The following is a 19,952-nucleotide window of genomic DNA, read 5'->3' as shown; positions in this document are numbered from 1 at the left end:
ATGTTCAAGATCTCATTGATCAGCCTTTCGAGACTCTTGAGCAGCTGAAGGCCTTCTGTGAACGGCTCGACACTGATCTTCTGCTCAGAAAGCAGCTGGTAATTAGTTTTAATTCCCCACTGCAAAAATATCTTGCTCAGTTATCAAAAAACAATTTCTAATCAAGTACAATATTGTTGTTTATTTATTTGTATAGGTGAAAGCTCTTACTGCTCTTGGTGGGCAGAATTTGGCAGACACGGTGAGGACAATGCTGAGGGAAATTGCCACAAAGTCCTGGAGCAGCTTGGCCTCTGTGGAAAGTCAGGAAAAGTGGCGTTTGAGGACTTGCCCCTTTACAGAATAATAAATAGTAAGTGTTAATAATAGGTTTGCATCTTTGAGCATACTGTATGTTGCTTGTATGCTCACAAGGTCGATCTAGCTGTTATTATTACAGTATTTATTCTAAAGGGAATTCTAAATTGTGCTGGTGATTGCAGGGGTGTTTACAAGCAGACGACCACAGCTGAAGTGGATTGTGAGCTTGGAGAGGTCCTGAAACTGGCCACTTTTTGAAAGGGAGGTTCAAAATTTGAGGTACGGAGAAGAGAAGATATTCCATTTTATTGAAGTTCCACTGCATGTCTTTTGAATGTGCAATTATAACTACTTGCAGGAGAAGAGGAGGAATTAAGAGGGAGGACAAAAAAGGAAAAAGAAACAAGCAAAAGAACAGAGTGAGATGAGAGGTAAATGATGAAGTAATTATGCCAATGTTTTAATTCAATTCAATTAATCTACATTCAAGTGCTGTCTTTGTTGTATTTGTGATAATTTACTTCCAGGATTTGGGTTTCCCTGCTTGGGCTGCTGCCCCCGCGACCCGACCTCGGATAAGCGGAAGAAGATGGATGGATGGATGATTTACTTCCAGGAAGAGAACCAAGAAGGGGCAGGATACACTGACGCGCACAACCAAGACCACTGCATTCCATTCCATTTATAAATGATAAATGGGTTATGTCAAAGCGCTTTGAGTACCTTGAAGGTACTCAAAGCGCTATACAAGTATATACTTGTATAGCGCTTTTCTACCTTCAAGGTACTCAAAGCGCAATTGACAGTATTTCCACATTCACCCATTCACACACATTCACACACTGATGGAGGGAGCTGCCATGCAAGGCACTACCAGCACCCATCAGGAGCAAGGGTGAAGTGTCTTGCCCAAGGACACAACGGATGTGCCTAGGATGGAAGAAGGTGGGGATTGAACCCCAGTAACCATCAACCCTCCGATTGCTGGCACGGCCACTCTACCAACTTCGCCACGCCGTCCCCATGTTTGTATTATATCACTAATGAATTATTTCTGTTAAAATCACTATCACAAATAAAGAATTCTGTTGAAATTTCTGTTTGAGTGTTATTCCTGACAATATAGCATAAAAACAGACGTAAATAGCATGTTCCTAAACAGTTCCCCAAACGTTCTAGCCAAACGTTCTTGGCTAACGTTCTGCTAACCAAGCAAGAACTCCACAACCAAACGTTCTTTGAACGTTATAAACTAACGTTCCCAGAACGATGCCACAACGTTCTAACGTTCCCTTGTTACCTGGGCAAGTGGTAACGCTTCTCGCCAGTTCTCGTATTTTGATGATCTTGTTCTTTCGTTTGTGCCTTTTGCGCCTGGTATCTTGTTCCTCGACTCACCATTGTTTTCCTCTGCCTCCAGTGCCTACCTCCTCTAAGCCTACCTGCCTGCCAGACACCTCCACTCCAGCCGACGACGCTTTTCCCTCATCACTCGTTTGCCTAAATTAAACCCTTTGGACTTTGAATCTGCCTCTCTTGTCTGCTTTTGGGTCCGCCAGCTTGTTAAATCGTAACAGTAATGCGATTATAATAGCGACCATCTCTGCTGTGTAGATGGACACTTGATCCGATATTCTTCTTGCTATATAATTCATTTCTGGTAATTCTACCTTCCCTTCATTTTTATCTGTCTGTATATACATCTAAATAACTATTATATATAGTTTTAATATATTTATTTTTCTGATACCCTATCGTACTCTGAACATTCATTCTTTAATTCTATTTTAAAGTCTGTCTGTTTCTGGAAATGACCAAATAGGAATAACACTGATAGGGGTAGGCTCGTTAACAATATTTCTTTTATATTCCTCTGTATCTTTAACTATCCACCCCAAACTATTGCCTTTGTGTGATTTTTATTCCCAACATTCCTGAATGACACTTTTAGCAAGGTTTTCATTAATTTATTCATTTTAATTATTTCATTAAAGCATTAATTTATCCCTCCAAGTTTTTTCATTGCTCCTGTACAGTTCCTAAATGCTTTGTCTATGTTCCTCTCTATTTTCATTAAATGGGTTTTTGCTGCCGTCACATGAATGAAACTTCCATAATCAATAGCTGCTCTCATCATGGCTCTAAATATATACATTAATAATGGTTGGTCTGCTCCCCAATCTTTCACAGCGATAGCTCTCATTAAGTTTATCTTTTTACATTTAGCTTCCACTTTTTCAATATACGATCTTCCACATACATTTTTGGTTTAACAACATACCAAGATATTTAAAATGGTCTACTTTTTCCACATTTTACCCATATAGTTTAATGTTATAAACCAGTGGCGGGCCGTGCGTTTCCCACCTAGGCCTTCAGTGGTCTCCGACTTCAACGATTACCTCTCAAAATACCATAATTGATGTCACCACATGATCATTGCTGGAGAAATACTATACAGAAACACATTTACACCCTACCGTGCATTGGATCATATCAACCGTATACAAAACGGGTTATTTTCTGGCACATTTAAAAATCAATTAAAACGCATCAGCAATTAAAACATACCGTAAATTTCTCTGCTTGGCTTATGCAACTTCCGGTCAATAAAGTTTGATTCAAAGTACACACTTCTCAAAGATATATTAACTGCCAGAGGTGGGACCAAGTCATTGCTTTGCAAGTCACAAGTAAGTCTCAAGTCTTTGCCCTCAAGTCTCGAGTCAAGTCCCGAGTCAAGACAGGCAAGTCCCGAGTCAAGTCCAAAGTCAAGACTGGAAAGTCTCAAGTCAAGTCCCAAGTCCTGCATTTTGAGTTTCGAGTCCTTTCAAGTCCTTTTAACCACAGACCAATATATTTACACATATTGTGTATGCTTTTAAAACGCTGTATTTATTTATTAAAACAAGTGCATTTGAAATTGCAGGAAAAAAATAGTGCTGACATTGCACTTCATAATAGCACTATTAACCAGTCATTTTAAACATTTAACTCATTCCTTTACAGAATAAACACATTTGAAAAAACAAGTGCAACTGTACTTATTTGTACAAAAGTGTTAACATTGTATTTCCATGGCATATTGTATTGTAACTAGTTCCACAGCAGTTTCTATCCTGTTTTTACCTTATCTCATTGATCTCATCTCATACTGTATGTGTGTTTATGTGTGCGTACACATGAAAAACATAACAAATACATGAACAAAACAATGAACAGAGTTGTACTTTTTAGATGTCAGGGCCATATGCATTATGTACACATATTCTTAATATAGTATACATTTTAACTGACCTTTATTTGACTATGTTTGTCTTTTGGTAGGTGGCTAAAATACGCGGTGCTGCTGACCGCTGTCTAACGTGAAGTTACTGTGTGTGATACATTGACTAACGTAACGTTATGAATAGGTACCTCATGCAACCCTGCTTAAAACAAATCACTTGACAAAAAGTATGAATAAGGTAGCAAACTGCAGTGGACGCAACAGATTGCCGTGTTTGCAATGACGTTATAACCACAGACATCTTATAAGTAGACGCAGCATTGGCTGCTGTGATGCGAGAAATTCGTCTGCCATCTTGAAGTGGTGATGAGGAGCCGGCGAGCAGCCTAAACTAACAGTTGACAGGTAGGAAACAAAGATGCCGAGCTGGTGTTCAGCGTTTTTCTACTCAAATGAGCGGACTGTTGAAAATAGGAATCGGGGGATTACTTTTCACAAGTAAGATTTAACATTAACGTACTATTGGTTGTATTTTATGAAAAGAATATTACCACAGAGTTGAGAAGGAGCAAAGATCTTCAATATTTGTATGTGAAAATCACAAAGAAATCTTCTGGGGGAGGATGACCCCCTACAGGGGTTTGGTTTACAAACTTTCAGCCCCACCTAAAACTAAATTCACCAGCCGCCACTGATGATGATGCATTCTCATTTTAGGCAAAATATAAGACAATACTTTCTTAACAGTATAATTGTAACCAGGAATAAGTCTTCAAGTAACAATATTCAAAGACTAACATTGCTGGGTAAAACAGAATTTGGTTTTATTCTGAATCCAATGAAACAGATTGGTGGTTTTAGCTGATATAAAGACTTTCAGGTGTTTATATACCGGTATGTCTATGTTTAAGTATTTGGCAGACGCTTTTATCCAAAGCGACATACATAAAAAATACATATATAACAATCACTGTAAACATGATAATTTAAGGGAAGAATGTAATACAAAATATCAATACAAAGTGTCAAGACAGAATAAACTCTCTGCTGCTGCAGCAACAGAGATACGGTCTATAAGATATCTAGATATCTAATGTATTCATACATTGTTTATGTAGCATGTATATATAACCTAATCATATTGTTTCTTCAACTTAAAAATAGCTGACCGTTTTTTTCCCCTTCTCTGGGATTATATTCCCAGTTTTGATCTCGGACGTCTGGTCACTTATAAAAACTATGAATAATAAAACACGCCAAAACATGTGTCCGTTATCATAGCTACACGTATGACAAAAAAGCATGTGAAAATCAGTGGTATTCAGTGAGGTAAAATGAATTAAATGCGCTGACAGTTCATTGCTCCTGCCAAATGAATTGCACTGAGTGGAGCGGATCACCACTCCAAGATGGCGGCCCCGCGTCTCGTCTGCGCCAGTAGGCAGTAGCCCTCGATGCTGCGTCTACTTATAAGATGTCTATGGTTATAACGTTAGCAGTGAGTTTACAGCCTCACTGATTTAACTACACAGCAAATAAAAGTCACGTTACTTAGCCAATAAACGTTATCTTACAATCAAAACTTACCCTTCTTTGTGCAACTTCAAATGTCGAACGAAGTTGGAAGTTGTTGCATCTCCGTCTGTAATATTCCACCTGCGTGATTTGCATACGGCAATTCGTTTTTTGTTGACCAAGTCGTAGTTTTTATACCCGAAAGAAAACCAACTTTAGCATAATTGTTTCTCACTGCTGCGTTGTTTGACAACTCTTCTTCATTGGTTGTTCTGCAATTTGATTGGATGAATGCTGTGTGATGAAAACAACGTAGATCTAATCTGATTGGCTGTTGTACTGAGAGCACACACGCTGACAGGAACAACACGCTGATAGACACAGACGAAGAAAATGAAAAATACGGAGCGCTCCCAAATAACTTTTTAAGCTTTGGGTTTTGGGGAAAGTAGCAAGTCATGTCAAGTCAAAAGGCTCAAGTCCAAGTGAAGTCACAAGTCATTGATGTTAAAGTCTAAGTCGGGTTGCAAGTCTCTTTACATTTTGTCAAGTCGAGTCTAAAGTCATCAAATTCATGACTCGAGTCTGACTCGAGTCCAAGTCATGTGACTCGAGTCCACACCTCTGTTAACTGCCCTGACCACATGATGGCGACAAATACACATGTAACAATGTTAATTAAATGACAAGCATGACACACTTTAACAACAAGAGTTTACAACTTTTAGTTGTTAGACAACATCTACTGGCAACAACTTGTGATCTGATTGGCTATCACAACTGTCTCGCAACTGTATGCATTCTCAAATTCATCCGCTAACGGTCTCGATGAGTATCCAATCACAGGACGCGTAAATGTCACGTTCAACGGGAGGCCAGCTAGAAGGCCTTACTGACAACAACTCGTGATCTGATTGGCTATCGCAACTGTCTATCAACTGTATGTCCCCATTCGCTTACAATGCACGGACGCCCGCATTGTTGTTTTTGAAGGCCCCGTGCAGATTTGGTACGGCATGGCAACATAAACTAGCTAAATTCTGATTGGATACAAACTAAAACTAAAAACAACAGCACTAGAAGGAGCATAATATGACTTAAAGAGAATATGAATAATTTTAGATATTTATGGAAAGTAAATGAAAAAATAATTTGATCTTTAATTATGATCATGATTTCTGGTTATGTTAGGCCAGCAGAGAAGGCCTTGCTGGCCCTGACGGCACACCACTGTAATAATAAACATCTACTCCTTTCTTCCTTTCATCATACAGTAGGACTTACTATAGGAGAGTTTGGATCCACTGTGGACTGGACTTTCACAATGTTATGTCAGACCCACTCGGGGGGGGGGGGGGGGGGGGGGGGGGGGGTTACCCACATATGCGGTCGTCCGCTGGGGTGAGTTTTTCCTTGCCCGTATGTGGGCTCTGTACCGAGGATGTCGTTGTGGCTTGTACAGCCCTTTGAGACACTTGTGATTTAGGGCTATATAAATAAACATTGATTGATTGATTGAGTTTAAATCCCCAGTGTATTTTACCCATTGCTTATGTTTGTCACATTTACAGGATCTCGCCTAGTAACCCAAATAGTTCCATCATCAGCATAAAGAGTAGACCCAACCATTCTGTCCATATTCATAAACATATCGTTAATCATAACATTAAACAGAACTGGACAAATGACCCTTCCCTGTGGTGTACGATTTACAACCTCATATTCATCAGACACCTCTGATCCTACCTTAACTTTGAACTTCCTATCGGATATAAAATCAAGAACCCAATCATAAAGCTTACATCTAATTCCCAACTTGTTCAAGCTAATTAATAAACATTGCTGCCAAATCGAGTCATAAGCCTTTTCTATGGCATAAAACACAGCAATCATTATTTCCTTTATTCTGAGAGTCTTCTCTATCTGGTTACTCACTTTCCTAAAACCACACTAATATGTTGTCAGTAGTCCCCAACTTTCGAGTATATAATTCCGTCTCCGGACAACAACTTTTCCCATCCACTTACATAAATGTGATGTTAGGGCAATAGGTCTTTAGTTCTCAGCATATGCTTTCATGTAGTTTCTAAAACATGACAGAACATAATTCTCCTGTAGCAGAAGGTTTGATTCCATTTATTATTAGTATTAGTTCCTTCATGTTACTTTCTGCATCCATAACACTTTCCTCATTTTCTTTTTTAACCAGCACATTTTTATTTTCATTTATAATCTTCTCTTTCATTTTTTTATGCACATTATCTTGGTGATCTCCACTATGCAGACTTGCAAACTTTTTCCCCAATGTATTTGTTTTTTTCCTTGTCCATCCATCCATCTATTGTCATTAATTGCTGTTCTTTCATTTCCTTCTATTACATGCATTTTATTAAATACTTTTTAACCACCCATCTTCTGATTTCACTTCGCTTCCAATATTTGAGCAATACTTCCTCCATGGATTTTGTTTACTATTCTTGTTAAAACTTCCAGCCTGAACTTTTTTCTTTTGATAATTTCTTAGATTTTCATGGTTTCAATTGTTTCTTAGTCTTTTTTAATCCACTGACCTGAAAGGAAAACTTTTTTTCTGCTGCGTTTAATATTTGCTTAGGTATATTTATTGCACATGTCTCAATATCTCCCTCTGAGATTATCTGATCTGATGTTCTACATTCTTCCCTGAATTTTTCCCAATCAGCTTTTTCAAAGCACCACTTTTTGTGTCGGCCTTCCTTGCACAGTTATGTCCACATTTATGGAGCACTTTATTGGGAAGTTATCACTTCCAATACTTGTTTTTCTGATAACATTCCACTCACAGGAGCTAGCCAATTTGTTTGATGCTAGTGTTAGGTTAATACATGACATTTTATGAGAACATACAGTATATCCATTATTGTACCATTACCATTATTTAAGCACACTAGCTGTCTGACATGCAGACGTTTTCCACAACTTCTCCATTATTATCAGTTTGCTTACTTCTCTACAAGCTGTTATGTGCATTAAAATCACCACACCAGACCTCTCTATCACATTGTTTCCTTATTTTCCATATGCATATTATTTTACAGGGATTATATTACAGTAACATTCCCAATTGGTTGATGTATTTCAATGACCACACATTTTATTTCGGTTTCATTTATTTTCCTATATGTTATTCCTTCCCTCACAAATGTTGCACATTCTCCACCTTGACTTTCCTTTCTGTCACATCTCACTGACTCATATCCATACAACACAAACTCTAGGTGCGGGCGGAGCCAAGTTTCTTGTATACATATTATTTCAGGTCTGACTTTATTTTCACTAATGGATCTTTTGAGTTATTGACCATTTGCTTCTAGCATTTCATTGTAAGATGTGAAGCACTATTATGATTTGAACTATTCCGGTCAAGTTCTTAATCTTGGTTCACAGTCAACATGCTATGTAGTTCTTCTGCTTTACTGTTTTTAATTCCTAAATATTGCTCTGCTGCTTCTATAACTGTCTTGATTCTGTCACTTTTTCTTTCTTGTCTTGCAGTCGTATTAATATCCTTACATATAAATGCAACAAGCTTTTCTTTTTTACCATCATGTTTTTTTTTCTTTGTTGCATTTGTGATTGCAGGATCAAACTATTCTGGCTGAGATCTTCTTGGGTTTGTTCTCTGGGAATGGCCAATATATTTTATTAAATTCCTCTGGTTTACTTGAATCTCTGTTGGTCTGCTTTCTGTTTTTTTCATATCCCCCAATGTCCTTTACAATACTTTATTCACTGTCTTGTATCTTTGCACTTCTTTTGCATGTTTTGAATTGCACATCCCGCATATGCTGCACTACACTCCCCACCACAGCTACAACACTTTAGCTCTTGAGCAAATGTTTACCTTCACACTTTGCACAACTTTGCTTCCACTGGCATTGTTGTATCGTGTGCCACATTCTTTGGCATTTAAAGCCCCGTAGCAGTTGCGGTATATATTCTCTTTCTTTATAGTTTATACATCCAATTTGTAGCTCAACAGGCATTTTTTTTTAATCAAACACCAATAAGACAGAAAGACTGTCACTTGTCACGCCTCCTCGATTTGTCTGAAGCCTTTTAGCATCTATTATTTTCCCCCTCAACACTTTTTTTTCACCTCGTCCATCGACATGTCCCACGTTACATTCAAAATGACTTCTCTTAATGCTGCTGATGATCCTGGGTTATGTAGACTATATTGCCAAAAGTATTTGGCCACCCATCCAAATGATCAGAATCAGGTGTCCTAATCACTTGGCCTGGCCACAAATCAAGCACTTAGGCATGGAGACTGTTTCTACAAACATTTGTGAAAGAATGGGCCGCTGTGGAACTGTCATAGGATGCCACCTGTGCAACAAATCCAGTCGTGAAATTTCCTGGCTCTTAAATATTCTAAAGTCAACAGTCAGCTTTATTATAAGAAAATGGAAGAGTTGGGGAACAACAGCAACTCAGCCACAAAGTGGTAGGCCACGTAAACTGACAGAGAGGGGTCAGCGGATGCTGAAGCGCATAGTGCAAAGACTTTCTGCACAGTCAGTTGTACAGAGCTCCAAACTTCATGTGACCTTCCAATTAGCCCACATACAGTACGCAGAGAGCTTCATGGAATGGGTTTCCATGGCCGACAGCTGCATCTAAACCATACATCACCAAGTCCAATGCAAAGCGTGGGATGCAGTGGTGTAAAGCACAACGCCACTGGACTCTAGAGCAGTGGAGATGCGTTCTCTGGAGTGATGAATCACGCTTTTCCATCTGGCAATCTGATGGACGAGTCTGGGTTTGGAGGTTGCCAGGAGAACAGTACATTTCGGACACCATTGTTCCGAGTGTGAAATTTGGTGGAGGAGGAATTATGGTGTTGTTTTTTTTTCAGGAGTTGGGCTTGGCCCCTTAGTTTCAGTGAAAGGAACTTTGAATGCTCCAGGATACCAAAACATGTTGGACAATTCCATGCTCCCAACCTTGTGGGAAGAGTTTGGAGCGGGCCCCTTCCTCTTCCAACATGACTGTGCACAAGTGCACAAAACAAGGTCCATAAAGACATGGATGACAGAGTCTGGCATGGATGAACTTGACTGGTCTGCACAGAGCCCTGACCTGAACCCGATAGAACACCTTTGGGATGAAATAGAACAGAGACTGGGATCCAGGCCTTCTCGACCAACATCAGTGTGTGACCTCACCAATGCACTTCTGGAAGAATGGTCAAAAGTTTCTATAAACACACTCCGCAAACTTGTGGACAGCCTTCCCAGAAGAGTTGAAGCTGTAATAGTTGCAAAAGGTGTACCGACATCATATTGAACCCTATGGGTTAGGAATGGGATGGCACTTCAAGTTCATATGTGAGTCAAGGCAGGTGGCCAAATACTTTTGGCAATATAGTGTACTTTAATCTTTCGAGATAGCTCATTTCAGTATATTGCATTGCTGTTTCCCATTAGCTGCAAATATAAGTATTCTTCTATTGTTTAACATTTTAGCATATTTGACTTGACTTCTTTTTCTATTGCTTTGGTCAGATGTACAGGGTGAAAATGGCCTTTATCACTGCTACGTGTAACTATCACTTTCCATTCTTCTTCTTCGTGGCTGTTCGGTTTAGCTTTAATCCTCTTCTTAAAATGGCTATTATTTCTCAAACTGCTTTCCTCTTTTTCCTTGCCATTTTGGTATGGCCATACTCCATTTCCCCTCCACTACCATCTGAGCTAGAGCCCATGCTACACTAACGGTACAGCTGCATGGCTGTAAGAACACACTTTTTTTTTTAGGATTCTAAAGATGATAGAAAATGCTTGCAAGATGTGTCTAATGGGAGTCACTATTGTAGCCTTCAAAGCCCTGTAAAAGAACTTCAAAACCATCAACATTTTATATACAGACTGCAGGTACAGTATATATATATATATATATATATATATATATATATATATATATATATATATATATATATATATACATACAGGTATATATAATGCAGATAACACTTTAGTATGGGGAACATATTCACCATTAATTAGTTGCTTATTAACATGCAAATTAGTAACATATTGATTAAGATTAAAGATTAAAGATACCAATGATTGTCACACACACACTAGATGTGGTGAAATTTGTCCTCTGCAATTGACCCATCCCCTTGGGGAGCAGTGGGCACCAGCGGCGCCGCGCCCGGGAATCATTTTGGTGACTTAACCCCCAACTCCAACCCGTGTTGCTGAGTGCCAAGCAGGGAGGTTATGGGTCCCATTTTTATAGTCTTTGGTATGACTCGGCTGGGATTTGAACTCCAACCTACCGATCTCAGGGCGGACACTCTAACCACTAGGCCACTGAGCGGTTGACTCTTAATTAGTCATTATTAAGTACTTATTAATGCCTTACTCTGCATGGCCTTATTATACAACCAGTAAGCCGGTAAAACTTTAGTATGGGGAACATATACACCATTACTACTCCTAACCCTAACCCTAACCCGCTAACCCTAACCCTAACCAATAGAATATGTTCCTCATACTAAAGTGTTACCATAATGCCGTAACAGACACGTTCATAAAAATATGCAATATGTTTAATATTGACCGTATTTTGGTAATTTTAGGCAATTCCGGAACTTCTTTTCTCAGCGCATTTATTTTCGTTTCCATAGCAACACACTTCCAGCTTCCGGCAACAATTGTCTGTTCCTACTTCCAGAAACAAACGCGAGTGTGTTGTAAAAATGGCAGACTTGGTAACAGACAACGAAGATGACTGTTTTTGGACAAACGAGGATTAACAACCTCATCTTTTCGAACCTGAATATACGGACAATGAACTGCTGGTTATGTAAGCGAGCACGAACAGAGGGTGAAACGTTGGAACAGACGGAAGCCAAAAGCGTGAACGTGACTTCCCGGTTTGAATGTGGAAGTTGGACCAAAGCTAATTCGACATATATGGCATGCTTACCTAAAACCAACTGGAAAAAAACGTTCCCGGTCAGCTGGACCAAACAAACAACTGTCCATCGTGTGAGTCACTATAATATTGATCATGATACATGCAGCACAACATCCTTGTTATTACAACTACATACAAACTACATACATGAAATGTGGGTTAATAATTTACAGATACTATAATATGGTTGTTAATGTTATTCGGTCAGTACAGATTGGTGTCCTGTCACATTGTGTTGTGCATTACGAACTCAAAAGCCATTCAGCTGCTGACGCAAAAGCTAGCTTACTTCTTGCCGTAGCTAGCTTACGGCTAATGCCGTAGCTAGCTTACGGCTAATGCCGTAGCATGCCGTCGCATAACGATGTGTTACTATGCTAAATAAACAGTTCGCTCTTGCAATAACAATGTCACTACAGCTTGGTTATTATACAGGTAACGGTGTAACGATCGGGTCGCATGGTGATGCGGAAGTCGTTCTCCCAAGATGCAGACGGAACACTCCGGACGAAGTGTGCATGTAGGAAATTATTTATTGGTATAAATCATGCAGGAACAAACAAAAGTGTGCCAATAGCACGGGAGGCAAAGCTAAGGAGGCTAGCGCGGGAGCTAACATACTAAGAAGAATCCAAATTATAGCCGTCGTTAGCTGTTGCTTGTAGCAAACTAGGAAGCCAGACAGTGTGTGGCGAGCAACGTGAATACATAGTTCTCTGATTAGTGCCTGGCAGCAGGTGAGCATCCCGGACACTAATCCGAGGCAGCCGAAACCAATCAGCACCCATGGTAACTGAAACACAAACCCAGTAGTGTAAAAAACAGAACTGAGGTAGTCAAAACTAACAGATGAAAACATGATCCGGGCAACGGATCATAACAAACGGAACATAAATGAAGTATTAATGGCCGTTTTTGGATGCATTTTTAAAGTGATTAAGAGGTAGAATTGATTGCTCCAATTAGCAGCATTGCCAGCCACCAAGAACCAGACAATTTTTACAAATTAGCATGAAAAAAAACAAAAAAAACCAAAACTTTTGTCTTCTTGTCTCTCATTAGGATTGTGAACGATAGTCAAAATTCCACAAAAAGTGCAGTTCCCCTTTAAAGCAACAGTTCTAAAATCCTTGAGGTGTTTAGCATGTGTCTTTATAGGAACTGGAATGATATTTGATTCCTTCCAGTAGTAAAGTACGCATCCAGAGTCCAGTAGCCGCTGGAAGAGCTTGTGATAGGCCCAGCTCTTTCAGAAACTTTTCAGCACCCTTCCTCTTAGCTTGTCAGGGCCAGAGGCTTAATGTGTGTTTACTCTGTCATGGATGGAGGTCGCTCGTTTCTCATCTTTGGTGGGGACCTGATGAGGTGAGCTCAGTTCTGGGGTGTAACCGCTGAGAGATGTGCTAAACCTGCTGAAGAAAAAATTAAGTTGCTCAGCAAATGTGGTGGCGTCTTGGCAGTTGATCACGGCAGGTTTGGGGGCTCTCCCTGTCATCATGTTCAACCCCTGCCATGCCTCCTTTGCAATTCCAGATATTCATTTTGGTTTTACTTTGTCTTTAAAGTTGATATTGGCCTTCCCTCTCTAGCTAGTTGCTTTTTTGACAAGCTAAATACAGCAACAAAGTCACTAAGATGGCAACACTGCATGAATGGACCTAAAGCTGACCTTACTCCTGTCTCCATCCCCAATTAAACGATGGGGACACATTAGCTCTATCAATAGTGTGTTTCTGCCCTCTGGTGGAGTCTATGTGCACACAAACAAAGGGATTGTGCAGTTTCATGCTCCAACGACAGTGGGTATTGCATGTATGTCCTGGAAAAAATCTATTTATTTCAATATTTAATATAGCTTAGGGCAATAATAGTCAGACAATGTGTTCATTCCAATTAGTGTATTATATATAAAGTTCATATACAGTACAGGCCAAAAGTTTGGACGCACCTTCTCACTTCAATGCGTTTTATATATTTTGATGACTATTTACATTGTACAAGTTTGTAGATTGTCACTGAAGGCATCCAAACTATGACACCTGTGAAGTGAAAACCCTTTCAGGTGACTACATCTTCAAGCTCATCGAGAGAATGCCAAGAGTGTGCAAAGCAGTAATCAGAGCATGTTATGTTTTGTTTTTTCCTCTGTTTGTTTTTATTTCCTGTCAGCGCTCTTATTTTGGTTCAGTTTCCTGCTTGTCTCCCTGAGCGCTGTTTCCCCTCAGCTGCGGCTGATATTTAGACCTGCTTTGCCCTCCAGTCAGTGCTGGAGTATTGTCATTGGCATTGTCGCTGTTTGCGGTAAGCTGTTCTGTTTGCTGGTTCTTGATAGCTTTTTGCAGTTTGCTGTCTCTAAGCTTCTTGTTTTCCTATTAGCTATATCCTGTGAGCCATTAGCTGTTTCCAGTTTTTCTGTGTGCTGGTTCCTGTTTCCAGTTTGGCTGTTCCTGGTTTCTGGTTTGTGTTTTTTTTCTTATGTTGGACATTAAATCAAGTTTCCTGCACCAAGTCTGCCGTCTCTGCATCTTGGGGTTCGTCACCAACACTTTGTGACAGAATACTCCAGCCTAATACGAACCCCGCAGAGATTTCGATGGCGGAGAGGCTTGACGGGATTCTGGCATTGATGGCCAAGTTGAGGAAAAGTTCAGCCTCATTTCAAGCCCCCTCCCACCCATCCCTGTCGTCTCTGGGCCTATCTGGTGACGTCTGGGATCCGTCCCTTGAGGCGGGGCTATGAGTAGCTGTGCAGCTCTGGAGGCACAGCTACTTCTCACCCCAGTGGGTCTCCAGCAGACGGCGCCATCCTCTCCGGTAGGCCAGCAGACGGCGCCATCCTCTCCGGTGGGCCAGCAGACGGCGCCACCATCCACTCCGGTGGGCCTGCAGATGCCGCCATCCACTCCGGTGGGCCTGCAGACGACACATCCACTCCGGCAGACGAGCCGCCTGCTCCTTTGACTCCGCCCACACCGACGACATCGTCTTCCTCGTCTCTGGCTCCGCCCACGCTGACAACATCGTCTTCCTCGTCTCTGGCTCCGCCCACGCCGACGACGTCGTCTTCAGCATCGTCGCCTACACGACCTGCAGCTGGTCTGACGCACTGGCGGCCAGTAGGCACCAGCATGCGGACCTCTCGTCGGCCACGGATGTGGTCTATTCCATGTTCGACCGCCTCGCCAATTGCGGCGGCGTTCAACTCGCCGTTGCCACCTGACTCTTCCCCGCTGGTTGCGGGGACACTTGGCCTGGCGGCCCATCACCTTGTCCTCCCTCCACCCTCCCGTGACTATGGACTGTTTTTTTGGGTGGGGGGGTTTCTAGAACGTCTGGTGTCCGTTATCGGAAGGGGGGCTACTTTCAGGTTTGTCACTGACAGTTTAGTTATGTTTTGGTTTTTCCTCTGTTTGTTTTTATTTCCTGTCAGCGCTCTTATTTTGGTTCAGTTTCTTGCTTGTCTCCCTGAGCGCTGTTTCCCCTCAGCTGCGGCTGATTGGCACCTGGCCACACCTGGTGTCAATCAGCCGGCTGCTATTTAAACTAGACTGCTTTTCCCTCCAGTCAGTGCTGGAGTATTGTCAGTGTCATTGTCGTTGTTTGCGGTAAGCTGTCCCTGTTTGCTGGTTCCTGATAGCTTTTTGCAGTTTGCGGTCTCCTAGCTCCTTGTTTCTTGTTTTCCTGTTAGCTATATCCTGTGTTTTCTTATTTTGGACAATAAATCATGTTTTCCTGCACCAAGCCTGCCGTCTCTGCATCTTGGGGTTCGTCACCAACACTTTGTGACAGAGCAAAGGGTGGCTATTTTGAAGAAACTGGAGTATAAAACATGTTTTCAGTTATTTCACCTTTTTTTGTTAAGTACACAACTCCACATGTGTTCATTCATAGTTTTGATGCCTTCAGTGACAATCGACAATATAAATAGTCATGAAAATAAAGAAAACGCATTGAATGAGGTGTGTCCAAACTTTTGGCCTGTACTGTAGATCAGCAGTCACCAACCTTTTGGCTGCTGAGGGCTACTTTATGGGTACTGAGTAACGCAAAGGACTCCCAATTTGATACACAATTCAGAATTAACAAATTTGTTCAGTTTACTGTTAAAACTTTATTACCAATGATTAATCTTGTGCAGACAGCCAACAATAATAATTTCTCAAAATAACTATCATCAATTATTTAACAAGGTAAGAAACTACTCATATGACCTGATGACAGTCATCCTGCAGTGGACATGGAGGGTATGGCATCAAAACAGGGCCAATATTTTTCCACATAAAAAACACAATCTGCGCATGCACAGACTATTATTTTTACTGTTTTGCTCACACGCGGACTTTGTTAATAAAGATAAAGTTAAAGTACCAATGATTGTCACACACACACTAGGTGTGGTGAATATTGTCCTCTGCATTTGACCCATCCCCTTGTTCACCCCCTGGGAGGTGAGCGAAGCAGTGAGCAGTAGCGGTGGCCGTGCCCAGGAACCATTTTGGTGATTTAACCCCCAATTCCAACCCTTAATGCTGAGTGCCAAGCAGGGAGGTAATGAATCCCATTTCTATAGTCTTTGGTATGACTCGGCCAGGGTTTGAACTCACGACCTACCGATCTCAGGGCAGACACTCTAACCACTAAATGCTCTTAACAACTCTCCTTCTTTCTGATTGGTCAATTTTAAACGCTTACTGTCTCCAAGTTGGTGCCAATCTTAGTAATGCAGGTCATCTTGGTTGGAGGATTTGTGTGAAAACTAGGGATCCTCATCATCCACTGAGGTAAGTTGAGAAATAGACGTCAGACAACATTTAAAAACTCAACTCACCTCTTTTTCCTCTGTCATGTGGATCCTCACACAAATCCTGCCATGATGACCTCACCCCCCTTTCCCATGCCTCGGATTGGAGGGGAGTTGCTGGGACGTCAGTGGCAAAAGGTTGGAACGCTACGCACATAGAGAAAAAGAAAGACGCATTGCAAGTGCAAGAAGACGCCGCACGCTCAAAAGAGGCCTAATGCAAAATGAGTCTGTGTGTTGTTTACAAGCCATGCATTTTGGCACTGTTCTGACACCATGCTGGGCAAGATAATTATACAGCCTGTGTGTGTGCTGTGTCTGTTGCAGTTTAATCAGTGTCCAGCTGCAAAGGGGGAATTGGGTGAGCAGTTGATTCCGAAGACATGAGAATTCCGACACAGAAATACCTTCATGTTTTCAAAACCAAACACTGATATATTGTGTCATAGTCCTGAGTCTCAGGAAAGCAGACTTTCCTTCAAATTCCGCTTCTTTGGGGTTTCAGGGATGGAAATGTTGTCTCCAACATTCACTGAGTATGTGTGAAATAATTTTCTCTTTTTGCTCTGAAATCCTCTTCTCAACTTCTCCTTTTGGATGTTGACTCGGACCTGCACATACAAAAATATGTACAGTATGTAATAGAGTGTTTGACTAGATATGTGTGGTATAAATATTATGTATCTTGTGACCCATAAGAAATGCTTCATTAGTCGCACCTCCGTAAGAATTAAGAGGTTCTTGTGATTGTTTTCTAAAAAGGAACTGACCTTCTCGCTCAATGCAGCGGTTTCGCTAACAACGTTGTCGATGTCCTCTTCCGGATCGCCTACCACAACATCATCTCTCAGGGGACACGCGTTCACAACCTCAAGTAAATTAGGGTGCCGGTGAAACATCAGGAAATAAGGGGCATGTTTCGTAGATGCCTGGATAAAAAATGTGTATTTATTCTATGCGTTAATAAATGATTAGGAAAAACAAGAAGACTCACCTTCAAAGATGTATTAATACTGTAAACAGCTGCAGGAAGTTGTCGATCCCAATTACCTTCTGCCTCGTTGAAGCACTTTCTCAACATGTGATTTACATTATGAGTTGTTTTTTCCCCCTTAACAAAACAACAGAGTTCAGAAACACACTTACAGTCAAATATTTACATACGCTCAATATGGGCATGGTTAAAAAAATTTTTAACCATATGGATATACAATGCAGAGATAGATACACAATACAGTACATATGTGTTTATAATGTATTCACTTAAAGATTTTAACAAGTGGCATCACATGGACTAAGATAAGACCTTCTGGAGGAAAGTTCTGTGGTCAGATGAAACACAAATTTTGCTGTTTGGCCACGATACCCAGCAATATATTTGGAGGAGAAAAGGTGAGGCCTTTAATCCCAGGAACACTATGCATACCGTCAAGCATGGTGGTGGTAGTATTATGCTCTGGGCCTGTTTTGCTGCCAATGGAACTGGTGCTTTACAGAGAGTAAATGGGACAATGAAAAAAGAGGATTACCTCCAAATTCTTCAGGACAACCTAAAATCATCAGCCCGGAGGTTGGTTCTTGGGCACAGTTGGGTGTTCCAACAGGACAATGACCCCTAACACATGTCAAAAGTGGTAAAGGAATGGCTAAATCAGGCTAGAATGAAGGTTTTAAAATGGCCTTCCCAAAGTCCGGACCTGACTTAAACGTGTGGACAATGCTGAAGAAACAAGTCCATGTCAGAAAACCAACAAATTTAGCTGAACTGCACCAATTGTGTCAAGAGGAGTGGTCAAAAATTCAACCAGAAGCTTGTGGATGGCTACCAAAAGTGCCTTATTGCAGTGAAACTTGCCAAGGGACATGTAACCAAATATTAAAATTGCTGTATGTATACTTTTGACCCAGCAGATTTGGTCACATTTTCAGTAGACCCAAATTAAATTAATAAAAGAACCAAACTTCATGAATGTTTTTTGTGACAAACAAGTATGTGCTCCAATCACTCTATCACAAAAAAATAAGACTTGTAGAAATTATTGGAAACTCAAGACAGCCATGACATTATGTTCTTTACAAGTCTATGTAAACTTTTGATCGCGACTGTAATCATGGCAGACTTTAATGAAAGCCAACAGCGATTACTTTTGAACAAATGATGATCCAGAACCCTATATTTTTTAACTAAAATATATGGAAGATGAGCTAAAACTTTTAGAAGCTGTGTGCTAAACAAATCCAGCTTTAGTTAAACACTAAGCATGATGTAGCACAATTGCTAATTGCTAAACAAGAAATGCAAACTACGAACATAATAAACAGGGGTGTCAAACTCAGTTAAGCTCAGGGGCCGCATGGAGGAAAATCTCATCCCACGTGGCCCTGGACGGGTAAAATCATGGCATAATGACTTAAAAATACAACTACGACAGCTTCAGATTGTTTTTCTTGTTGTACTTTGGCTTAAAATAGAACAAGCACATTCTGAAAATGTACATATCACAAATAATCCTCTTGACAAAACACTTCAAGTTAGTTGAACATTCTGAGGAAACAATTGGTGCAGTTTCAAAAACACCATGAAGAACGCAATGAACTTTGACTTAATCTCTGTGTATCTAAAAAGCAAGTAAACTTTAAGTCACAGCCCATCTAGGATTGACAAAAACTAAATGAAGCATAAATAAAAAGGCTTCTATGTATCAACAACCTCATTTGTCATTTATCTTGTTCACTTTCTTTAAATTTGTACATAAGACAATAATTTCCACAGAACTTTATGAATGTGCAGTGTCTCATGCTGCATCTTAAGTGGGGTTACCAATTGTTTATTTTACTCCTGCTTGTTTTACGTTGGGTCGAGGGGGAGGAGTCACAGCCCCGCTTTACTGTGTACCCCTTGCTTGCTATACTTGCTCGCCCCGGTATAAACTAATTGCTTGCCTAACAGAATTGCTATTGCAACATCCAATGGACACATTTAGAACAGCAATTTCTTTCATTGAAAAATGCAGCTCAATTTTACACTAAGCACACATCTTGCGGGCCGACTTAAACCTATTCGCGGGCGTGATACGGCCCGCGGGCCGCATGTTTAACACCACTGTAAACAATCACTTAGTGTACAATGTC

General features: G+C 40.7%; 1 long non-coding RNA gene across 1 annotated transcript; it reads left to right on the top strand.

Moving 5' to 3' along the window:
* The first annotated feature begins 479 nt into the window (after positions 1–479).
* On the top strand, positions 480–962 carry LOC133663901 (uncharacterized). Its single transcript, XR_009828430.1, has 3 exons — positions 480–579; positions 659–731; positions 828–962. It is a non-coding gene; the product is annotated as an uncharacterized LOC133663901 (long non-coding RNA).
* Positions 963–19,952: the final 18,990 nt, after the last annotated feature.

Source organism: Entelurus aequoreus, linkage group LG02 (assembly GCF_033978785.1).
Source record: "Entelurus aequoreus isolate RoL-2023_Sb linkage group LG02, RoL_Eaeq_v1.1, whole genome shotgun sequence".
NCBI lineage: Eukaryota > Metazoa > Chordata > Actinopteri > Syngnathiformes > Syngnathidae > Entelurus > Entelurus aequoreus.
Note: the sequence above shows the minus strand (reverse complement) of the source record. Positions and strands in the feature narration are given on the sequence as shown.